Below are 12,674 nucleotides of genomic sequence, written 5' to 3' on the forward strand. Positions count from 1 at the left end.
AGAAAAATCAAAGGACACGAAGACAGTGGAGGTTCTGCTTCTCATAAATAAATAAGGGGCGTGTTGAAAGAGTAGCTGGCACACAATATATACATGTTAATATTAACAACAACAATAGAACATGATGTCTTATTACAGGTCCTTTTAAAAAACATGGCACAGACATACAGTCATGCACTGCTCTGTCCTCATTTATCGTGTTAATATGCCGCTACTCATTATAGAAACTTATTGTTATATGTCTCAAATATGTGGACGTTTAAATTCATTCTTAATGTCAAAATCAAACCGAACATCCCAACAATTAAAAAAAAAACAAATGAGACGGTTCAATATGAGACAGATGCGCGCCCCAGTAACTGTGCATGACCCACTTAGGCCTAAGAATGAAGAAACAAACTTACGTTTTTGTGCAATGGATGTTGCGAGACCACAAGTAACTGGGGGTGAGAAATCACAGCAGCAGGTCAGAGGCTGGAGGATGAACAAACACACCAACGACAACTCTCCTCCTCTGTCATCCAGCGCGTCCTGTGCGCGCTCTGTCTCTGTGCGCTCTGTGCGCGCTCTGTCTCTGTGCGCTCTGCGTGCGCTCTGCGTCCTCTTCACTTTCGTCTGCATACCGATCACAGCCGCGTAACATACAGAAGAAACCGCCGGGGTGTGGTCTGTCATCACTAACCAGTCACTGACAAGTTAGAAACGAAAAGAATAACCAAACAAATGCTACAAAGACAATAGAATCAATCTGATGCTTATGCTGAATGAAGTTTAGGGGGCATTACACACCACCTGTTGGCCAGGAGCAGCCACAGTATTTATACTGTACACACACATATATATATATATATATATATACATATATATAGTTACTGGTACCACATAATCATTTTTACACTTTGATAACAAACAAAAAAATTGCAGACTTTATTCCAGGTAAAGTGAAACATTTCAGGAGGATACATCATTATTATTTACTATCATGAGAGTGAATCAGTCAATCAGTCAGGTTGTCATGTACTTGTTTATACCACATGCAAAACTCCTTATCTTAACTTTATAAGTGAAAATGATGTTGTTCTTAGTTTGGTTCGTTGTGTCTCTACAAATACATTCACATGTGGCTAGTTTGTCGTTAATGAGTGCACATCTACACATTGTCTAATAAAATAAAAGATTATAGGGGTTTAAGTAAATCTAACTACTGGAATCTGTTTCCATGGTGATTTCTCTCTGAAGGTTGAACATAGGTCAAGGCGAGAAGGAGAGGTGACGGATTAATTAAAGCACTCTTTCAACTTCTCACAGTAAATTCCTCTGTCTTATCCATTTCAGTTTAAGAAATGTAAAAACACATGTCAGTTGGGGCCACCAACGAGCTGCAATTACATAAGCAGTTTTAATGCTGGCAAGGTTGAACTGTCTTCAAAATGTCTTTTGTTTCGTGTAAAGGGAAAAAAAAGAAGACATTTTCTGTACACAAAGAGGACAAAACATAAATGTTTTTGATCCAGAATCACTTCTTTTAGTTCAAAAGCTAAATTTAAGCATAAAGAGGAAGTATAAAGTTATAAAAGTATCCTTTTTCTAGGTATATGTGCTGGACTGTGCTCTTAGTCTGATAAGTAATTAGGGCCTGAGTGCTCACACAGTGGTGTGAGGGCCTATTGGAATTCCTGGATATAGTTGCTCATTTTTGAGGTACTAAGCGTTGGTGAAAACGGACGAAAATTGGCACGCAATTCAGAACTGGCCTAAAAATTTCATAAAATAAGGCTAACACGTAAAAGGGGATTCAAAATGGCTCAGTAGTGCCCCCAAAGGTGAAACCCTGTAGATCAACATCAAGATAGAAACTTGATGGAAATATTTTTTTAAAATTTTTATCTTTGTTATCCAGAGCAAATATATTCACATTTACGAAGCTTAAACAATCGGAAATTTTGTTTTAATCATGAAAAAAGGTTCAAAATAGTTGTCGATTAATTTAGTAATCGATTGATAATCGATTAATCGATTAATTGTTTCAGCTCTAGTGTAAATATTTCACAACCCAAGACTAACAATGAGACAATGTCCTCAACTCAACAGGAAGTTGGCCACTTTGAATTTGGCGTCCAATACAGAACCAAAACCAAAACCAATCTTGGTGATTTGCACGTTTTGTAAATGAACAAACTTAACTGAGAACATTAATTGTACCAACATTAGAAAGGCGGCAATTTGTACTAAACACATCAAAGTAAAGTTAACAGGAGGTCTCGCAGATTCAAAAGGGTGTGGCCAGGGCAACCATCAGAATTTTGGCACAAATGACGATATTGACTGACACATTGACCAATCTGCTCAAAACTTCATACTGAGACAAGAGACCCAGCCACAAAACATCAGCACATGAAAAATAAGTCAAGGGCATAGCGCCACCTGCTGGCAGCATGGCGGCTGCGAGAGCCTGCACAATGCTGAAGAGGCAAAAGCTGAGTCTTTCTTTCTTTCTTTTCTTTCTTTGTGCTGGTTGAAAATGTGGTCAAATTGCAGTCAGTAGCATCAGACAGACAGCGCTACCTTGTTTTCTGAGTGCAGAGCAATGATTACGTTATGGTGTTGTATGTCACCGTGTGTCATATGTACAGAGTGACTTGTACTGTTTGCTCAACTCAGTCAAATATTACCTTAGTTATTGAAGTTTTCACATTGAGTCTTTGGTATTTGCTGTGAGATTTACAGGCTGTCGGTCAGAGGATTAGTAGTCATTCGCGATAAAAAAAGTACTATTATTATTATTATTTTAGGTTTAAATTTGCTGTGTGTAACTTTTAAATAAAGATGATTTTCTGTTACATTTAAGCCATTGAGAACATCAGTGTAGTGTTTTGTTATTGTTTTTTTATCCTGGCACCTGCGGCATTCCACTTAAGCACTTAAGTGATTTGTTTTAAGCCAAGACTGAAGGCAAGGAGGAAAGATAAAAGCAACAGGCTATGGTCATAAACTGTCAGTCAATAAGTAAGAATATACTTAATAGCCTGTCTAAGGGAAAATGTGTCTATTTCTCACTTGATTTACAGTGTGAAATAACATTTTCCTGGGGAGTAAAGGGTCTCAAAACATCAAAATGGCACCTGCCAAACAGTAAACCTGGATGCTTTAAAACAGGAAATCAGATTGAGTGACATCATCACTGGTTGTCACTTGGTTGGGGGGTAAAATCCTTAAAAGGGATATTCAGGATTTTCCCAGAATAAATACTTCTTGCAACTGGGTCGTGAGACATCAGACATACTCTACAAGCACTGGCAGTGTTGCTGAATTATGCACTGGGGCTTAAATAATGTGATTCAGCAGAATTATAAGACGTATACAACAGCGAGGTTTGGAGTGTTTGCCTATAATGAGATGAATTAACATGCTGAGTCAGAGGAAACGTCATCTTTGCTACGAACACAAGACTGGAACGTTTCAGTCCAGTAACTTGGGTTGAGCCTGTGGTGTGCTCTTCTACAGAGTTTTCCATTTCACCCTCGAGCAGGACAGACAGATCACCAATTACAATTACCAATTGTATGTAAAAGATATATTAAAAAAAACTGCACTTGGAAAAGTGCTAATGCAAAGAAAACAATATTCAACATTTCTGAGTTTTAAGAAACTAATATCCATCCAACGTATTCTTGCTGCTAGGTTCCCTCTCTTTGTGATGTCCTTGTTTGCATGTTACAGGATCTGTTTTGATTCATTATGATGGATTAATTTCCCTGGTTCCACTTTACTTTTATGTGTTGTTCATGTTACGACCAGGAAAGAACGGAACACGCTGACCCAAAGCATGTTGTTATTAGTCAGCCTTGTCTTCCGGCTTCGGGGGAAGTACAACACAACTCGGAACTCTCAAAAGAGCCAGGTGTTTGAAAGGACTAATCCTGTTGATCAGCATGAGTGTGTGCGGGTGTGACTTCCAAGCATGTTGTGAGGACTTAAATCTGTTTCAACAGTCACATTATGGGGACTTGTCTTCCTATTGGGGACAAAATGCAACTCCCCATAATGTAAATGATTAAATTTTAAGGTAAAGACATGCTATATGGTTTGGATAAGGTAACGTTAAAGTTAAAGTTAAAGGAATACTTCATCGAAATTGTGCTTCCCAGCCTCAGTTTCCACTGGGTTGAGAAATATCTTCATTCTTTTCTTTGTTACGTGCCCACCAGTGACACTTGGTCCGAACCTTGAAACTTCAACACTAATTCCACACTTTTTAGACCCACTCGTAGGGGGACGGGACCTCATTCCCAGAATGTAAACAGTGTCCACCAACAGTTACGCTAATAGGACCAAGTGTCGGTGAAGTATTCCTTTAAGGTTAGGGTTAGGCCAGTAGTAGTTATGGTTAAGGTTAGAGTAAGTCTCTAGAGAGAGAGAGAGAAAAAGACAAGAGAAGCTCCAGTGAATCAAAGCATGAAATACAATTCTAACCAGTAGAAAACGAAATCATGTGAAATCATCCATCCATCATCTACTGCTTTATCCTCCACATGAGGGTTTGCGGGTCACTGGAGCCAATCCCAGCTGACACAGGGTGACCAGTCCGTTGCAGGGCAAACACACACACACACAGACGAACAATCATTCACTCTCACATTTTACACCAAGTGTCCAATTTACCGCTGCATGTTTTTGGACTGTGGGAGGAAACTGGAGAATCCAGAGAAACCCACACACACGGGGAGAACATATCATCTGCAGAAAGACCCTTGTTCTGACCATGTAGATACAAATAAATGGATGAATGAGCCCTGGTTAGTGTAAAAGAAAAAAAAAGTACGAGAGGAGGCGGTCTCTGATACATCATGAGTATGGCAATGTGGACACATGCATCTTGATTCCCATAATAGGAGGATGACATCGTCACGCTGCAAAATGGCACAATACAAGAGTGACTTTGCAAGCAACCGAGCGCGATATTTGTATCTGTCAGTCATTAAATGAGGCTGAAAAAAATAAAACCTCATGACCACAAGAAAACATATTAGTGACGATCATCTGAAAGACATGTGCTTCTCTCTTTATGTTCAGGTATTGTTGTTGGAAAATTATGTAAGGAAAGGTCAGAGGTTTTATCAATATAATTTGGTGTTATTTATTCACATTTATTAAAGGGTTTTACTTTAGATTTCATTTTCAAAATGAATTCATTTGTTCATTTAAAGCAAAACCCCTGAGCCACAGTGGCAGCAGCCGAGAACAGAGGTCAGGGTCAAACTGGGCAACGCAGCTGCTGTGGTGAGCTAGGTAAAAATCCATCCCCATATGGTTAGATTCAGCTTTCTCTGCTATAAAGAACACAATCCTCCTTCACAAACTGACACTTATTCTTTTAAAACCCTCCTGCTGCCATTCTGACCCACTCAGGTCAGAATGACCCACACAAGGCAGCAGGAGGGATAAAATACAAGGACATGTTTTGAAGGTGAATCGTAATCTAATTATTCTGCACGTGCACAAGGGAATTAAAATGGCTGCTGCTAAAGTGAGTAATCCACACAAAATGTGCACATCTCCATGTTCTCGTTAACAAGAATGGTTGTCGTGGTAATAACCCCCATGATGAAGTATTTCAGCAAAATCAGCACTGGCAGTAATTGACAAAATTATGAGTGCTTGAGCTGGTCGTGCATTCACATCTGCGTGTAAGCACTGATTTTGCGACACCTACAGTCATCTGTTGAAAAAGGCAATCGTGTAAATCTCAGTCGAGCTTATAAGCTAATTAGTGCTGAAGAGAATAGTGGATGACGTCACCATTACAACTCCTGACCGAATGAGTGCCTTATCCTTGGTGTTGATTTGCTTCATGTGAATCAGACATGTCTAACGCCTGATGACAAATGATGCTTTAATAAATATATAGTATGTAGTATGAACACACTCAGTCTTTAAAAACAAAGCATCAATCCCTTAAACCTCCAGGAAACAAAATGCTTGTCTACCTATTAATCTGTGGTGGATGATGGTGACATTATCTATGTACGGTACCTTCCTCAGTCTTCACACTAAAGCCACTTGATGCAGTTTATCACTAAGATGCAGTAACTGGTCACAGGATTGGGACATGGCATACTTTGGCAAACAGAAGAGAAAAACACTGTGTACAATTAATCTAAAGTGCTAAAACGGCAAATGAGCAGGATATCTGTGTCTTGTTTGTCTCCTTTGGTGTCTCTCTCTCTCTGCGTTATTTTGTAGTTCTCCTTCCTGTGTGTGCTTGAGTGATTGAATTGATTGAATGACTTCATTCCTGCCCCAGGGGGGAAACAAACATTCACAACAGCTCAATTAAGAAATGAGAATAAAATAAAAATAAAAATAAAAATAAAAATAAAATAAAATAATTCTCCCACTAACCTGCTGTCTCTGCTCACTCTGCTCCATCCTGTTCACCTGCGTCTGATTAGCCACACCTCATTTCTGTTCTCCTCTCACCTTCCTCCCTACTTAAACCTGCCCTTCCCAGTGTGCCTTTGTCAGATTGTCACTTGTGTCTCACTTTGCGTGTGTTAATCTGTCTCCCTAACCTGATTCCTGACTACATGTGTTTTTGGATTTATCTGCCTGCCTGTTTTTCCTCACTGCCATTTTGGATCTGTGAGCTGTCTGCCTGCCAGTGTCCTGACTCGTTTTGTTTGACCATCCTGTTGAATAAATCCTGCCTTTTTGAACTCTGAAACGCTGCCTGCGCTTGGCTCCTCTGTACAGCCTGACAATCAGTCTGGTCTAATGATCTACAGATCAAGTTCTACCCGCATCAGGTTGCAAGACTAGTCCTGAAAACGTCTGTATTAACACTGAAAGTGGAACGTTTATGCACCAACAAAATGGAATCACTATTAACTATAAACATTTGCCAAGCTGATCCCTGTTTCTCAAATCAAACACCTATTATCTGCCTACAGAGCATGTGCATGGGAATCCAAGTGTGACTGTGAATGATTTTATTAACTATGTTTTGTGTTGCTGTTTTGTTAGCTCTGTATCGTAATTCTTTTTCTTTTTTTTTAAATAAAGGATGATGATGAATAGGACTGGACCCTCACACTCAGTGGACAAAGAGCCAAAAATGGAATGTTCCGTGAGAGGTCATGAGAAGTGTACAGTGTAAAAACAAGTCATGCAGAAATAATATTAATGTACTGTGCATTATTAAGTGAGTCATATTATAGCATCATACTGCACAAAGCTGCCATCATACAAACACAAATATATCCCTGTCTCTTACACTTCACATTTCCCCCCCGCGGCCATCAGGTCTTAATTCATTAGCCCTTCTGATGACAAATACAAAACCAGAGGTGACTGAGTGATACAGGACGTTATATTGTACAGTACATTAATCCATCCATCCATAATCTACCACTTTATCCTCCTCACGAGGGTCGTGGAAGGAGCTGTGCCAATCTCAGCTGACATAGGCGATAGGCGGGGTACACCCTGGACAGTTCACAGTACTTTAATATTATTTTGAAATGAAGTAACCAATACTTGTACTTGGATTCCTGCCATTTCAACAACTAAAAAACACTTCTATTTTGACAGGCATAAAAGTGGCTGATCCTCCTTTTAACCTCTGCATCTTTAGGGCCCGAGCACGAAAGTGCCAGGGGCCGAAACGGCTGCAAGGAATATTGTTCCTCATTTTTCAAAGTTGCTTCAATTTTGGTGAAACTTTACAATAACACATTGATACGTCACTGGCACTTGTTGGCACGAATGTTTTGTGAATAAAGGACAAGTGAGCTGACTGTTACGTGGGGGAGATAGTGAGGTCAGGGAACTGCTGCAGTAGAATTAGCAGAACTTGTCATCACAGATTAAGGAAATACTAGATATACTGGCTTCATAGATAACACTGGTGGTACAGCCATTTATATCATTTGTTATTCACAGCCTGCATACGTCAGCCTTACACATTCGTAGAGTGCATTTTGTTTATTTTCTGTAAACTATACTATACTGTACATTAGTATATTGTTCATTTGTTGGACTAAATGAATACACTGATACTGTATGTGCCTACTGTGTTGGTGAAGTTCATGTGTTTGGCCACCTGATGACACTCAAGCTCCGCGAATAGCAATACTAAGAGAGAGCATGAAGTTAAAATACAGATTAAGGCAGACATTTGCATATGTTTACTGTTGTATTATTATTATGTATTTATGTTACCTGCTTGTGTTTATTGAGTGGACACTGAGCCTGTTGTAATTGATATTTCTTTATTTCCTTTCAGAAAACACGCACACGCACACTCATTCATATCAGTTCATGCTGTTATCTGCCAACAAGTGCTGTGATCATCATCAGCGTCGTCTTTCAAGTTTTCTGAGTTACTTACTTCTAGGTCTTGTTTGTACCCAAATGTTGAAATGCACTTATTGTAAATCGCTTTGGATAAAAGTGTCTGATATATGACATGTAATGTAATCTGGTCAAGAGGGGGCAAAAAAAGTGGGTGGGGAACTGTCCAGTAGTTGGTGAGCAATGTAAGCTTTAAATGATGACACAATATTCCATCATGATATCACAGCAAACGTGCTTTGATTTCATGATTATATTCATACTCGATTAATGTGTTCTGTCTGTCCACAAACCAAAATGATTAACTTTTAATGATTTCTTTGTTATCCAGAGCAAAGAAATGAAGAAAATACTCACATTGAAGAAACTTAAACAATCGAATGGTACAGTATGGCACGATTTGGAACGGTAAAGCCCTGGGCCAGGTTTGCGTTTCGACTGAGAACTGCTGGTGTTTTAGCAAAACTGTCAGTCCATGGACGCAAACCTTGCATCAGTAACATTGAGAAGCAGAATTTCCTCAAATTCATGGTACTATCAAACACTGGGGCGCAAAAGCGTGCATGTCTTGGAGCTTCAGAACGTCAAGAGGTAATTTATTCATTCATCAAGTCAGACAGCACTGATATGTATCTGCTCTAATGTCTAGGAAAATGCTTGGTTCTGGATTGAAGGGACACCTTTCAGATTCAAAGACTGTCCAAAGGAATCCAATAATGCTTACAGATAACCGACTCGAAAATCAGAAATACTGTTAGAATATTGACGTGTTTAACAACATTACACATTCTACAAGTAGATGATCTAAAACACCAGCTCACCATCTCAGTATGATAGTATTGTTATGATAGTCACCAACTTGTACCTCTTACAGCAGAAAGGTGTGTTGCTATGAAACATTAACTGAATGTGATGTTTTTTTTTAGCTTTGACAGATGAGCACTGCTGGGATGATTTAGATGATTTAGGCTGTGTTCTCTTCCATCTATCTGTAAAAAAAAAGGGCATAATCCTGTTATGAAGCAACATGCAACAAAGAGGCACAACAATGATTGTGTGAATATTGTGCACTCATCCGTGATTGTATCAACTGTCTCACAAATGCAAAAGTAAAGCATTCAACCATGAAACAAGCTGTTTGGTGAATTTGCAAGCACAATGCAAATGCACAATTCAGCAAGGCAAACAAAGAAATATAAGTGCAAAAATGTGAATATTGCTAAGTACTTGCGGTGAAGGCTTAATTTTGTTGGGCAAGAGTTGAAAAATGGCAGGTTGTACAGAGAGAGGTTAAACACTGACCTCCACAGTTTGAAGCCCTGAATCACAGTTCTTCCTGATATAAAATAAATTTAATTTGTTAACATAGTTGTACAACTAATCTAGTCTCGACTGATTTGATGAATAAGTGGATGACTAAATAAAATGTGCAGCAGTGTCACAGTCAGACAAGTCCTTCAAGGCTAATGCCAGAAACGGAACGAGAGCGCAAAGCTGTGTTACAGATGCACCGGGAAAGGGCATGAAGAAGGATGCTGTTTTAAGAAGGTGGAGAAGAAGAAAGGACTCATCGCCAAAGCTAGCAAATTCGGAGCAGAATGGAAAAAAGAAAAACAGAACAAATGCACCAAGCATTATGGACGCTATAGCCCAGGCAGACTGTCCGTTTGAGGACATTGCTTCACCACAGATGGAAGCGGTCTCGCCTGTCAAACTGTCAAACCAGGGCAACAGAAAGCAGGGACAGAAAAGACTAAAAAAGAGCCTGGCTTTTTCATTGAGTATACTGAGCAGGTTATTTTCCATAAAGACTAAAGGTGGGGACACTGTTTCTGAAGCACATACAGTGATGGAAAAACCATATTATGTGTAAAGCTGGGGAAACACTACACAACTTTCACAGTCTTTACCAATTTTGAAAAGACTAAGAGTACACACTAACTGACTGGTTTTAGCAGATTTTTGTTTGACAACTGAAAGACTGAGGATCACACATTTAAGGACTGCAATGAGGGATCACAGACTTCATGATTTGTCTAACCAACTTAAGCCAACTAATCACATCACGACAGTGGGAAGGGTAAACAAACATGGACAAAAAAACGGTTCGCTGTTGCTGTTGTTTGTGCAGTTATCTGCTCTGACAAGTCAAAGAAGAATGACAGGTATGGGTGAAGTCATGGAGGAGTCGTTGGCATTGTTGTTTAGATATTCCCGCTATGTCCCGTCGTCTTGTGAGAGTGTCCCCATCTTAAGGGTGTCATAGTCTGCACTTCTTATCACCTGTCCTGCTCCTGCTCCACTCTGCCTGTCAGCTACACCCACCTTATGAGCGTCACCTACTCAGTACTTTTCCACTTACCTGGTTTTCCCACTCCTGGACTGCAGCTAAGTGTCTCCAAACCTCTGGCTTGAAGTAGATCAGTACCCCACGCCAAACTGCAGCATTTGTTCAGAAAACTAGCTGGAGGTGAGCGATTCTCTTAAGTTTGAAAGTAGAACTAGTAGAACTAAACATACACACAATGAGCTATACCAAGTAAACAGACTCCCCTATGGTGTGGACAGTGCACCTGCAATAATCCAAATTTTCAGCAGGGCATAGAAGGTGTCATTTGCTATTTGGACAATATAACAATCACTGGACACGTGTTGAAAATACTAGAGCCACAATTTACGAATTAGGAGAAAATGGGCCTTCTTTCAGCACAGTGGGTCATATTTAGAGCATGTCATTGATGCAGAGGAGATTCACCCAATACAGGAGAAGTGTGACGCTATTGCCAAAGCAGCGGTTCCCGCTACACCCACTGAACTCGTCTTCCCGATGGTAGTGAAAAACCTGCTCACAAGTTTACACTGAAAACAGACCACAAACCCTTATTGGAGATTTAAGGCCTAAAAACATCACCCTGAACTGCAGCTAGGATACAGACATGGTCCCTCATTTTGGCTGCGTATGAGATTGTTGTGGAGAAATTTGTCTGAGTATGTCTGATGAGGAAATAAAGCTTGAGTATCAAATGGATTGTTGAAGCGTTGTTTATTTCTTTGCAAAGAGAGACTCAAGATGGAAAACACCTCAGCACAGAGAACGTTTACATAGTTTTAAAGCCGGTTCTCATGTCATGAACTTATCTGTGTAGCACACAAAAGGTGCCTGTGAAAAGAGAAAGGAGAAATTTAGCCTTGGGTCCCAGGAACAGAAAGATTAGCAAATGAGTTCTGTGTGGGCATTACTCAGTGTGCTGTGAATGTTTAGACTAGAAGTGTTTTGAACTAAACTATGCACATATTAGGTTAAAGGTGAAGAATTCTAAGGAAAAAGTGTTATTTCCCATTACAGAGATTCAGTGCAAACTATCTGAACAGCATGGAAATGTGGATGCATTATCCAGACTTTCAGTAAAGAGTGCCTTACTCAGACAGTCTACCCTGAAGTGAAACAACATAATTCATCTAGTCAGACTGGCCTACCTTACATGAATTGCAAGTTAGAGCTCACATGAGTTAGATGAGCATACGGTTTGTGGTGACAGATAACGGTTCTCAATTTATGTCAGACGAATTTGGGACATTCCTAAAGGGGAAATGTTGTTAAACACACTTAAAATGTCAACTTGTCGCCCTGCGTCAAATGGATTGTCTGAAACATTAGTCCCAAATGTCAGGAAGGCTTTGGCTAAGGACAAAACACACAACTAAGGAAAACACTACTCCACTATCTGTAGTGAAACTTGAAATGTCTTGGACGTTTCATCTCAGGAAGTTTCCAAACCAAACAGAAAGGAAGAAGAAGCAGACGTTCAGGTCTCTCTCTGCTGGTCAAGCTGTGCTAGTAAAGAATTAATGGGGAGAGAGAAGTGGTGTAATTACTGTTCCTGTTACCATCTGGTATCTGTAAATGGAACATGTCTAAAAAAGACATATAAATCAGATGCTGGGTGCAAAGAGAAAGAATGGGGTTATATCCAAAAAGGAATGTGTGCCCCCGTAAAAAAAAAGAAAAGTTGAAGTTTAAAGCTACAGTGGAGGAGCTGTGGTGTCTAAAGGAAAGTAAGTAAAATTAAAAGGAAATTATTGATAAGGACGTCTCTCATCCTCCTCTTCCTCACATATACTTCAGACAATGGTATAGCGAAATTGGATTAAGATGGAGCTGCCAAACAAGGACGTGCAGCTACACCTCAGAGCTCTACATCTTTCCTGATTTCCTGGAAAGAATTCCAGGCCCAGATTGGTCTGTACAGTCATTAGTGTAATCACCAATGTCACCAAATCCTGACAAATTGAGACATGCCATGGTCATCATCAACTATGAT

This window comes from Solea solea, chromosome 5 (genome assembly GCF_958295425.1).
Source record: "Solea solea chromosome 5, fSolSol10.1, whole genome shotgun sequence".
Classification (NCBI taxonomy): Eukaryota; Metazoa; Chordata; class Actinopteri; order Pleuronectiformes; family Soleidae; genus Solea; species Solea solea.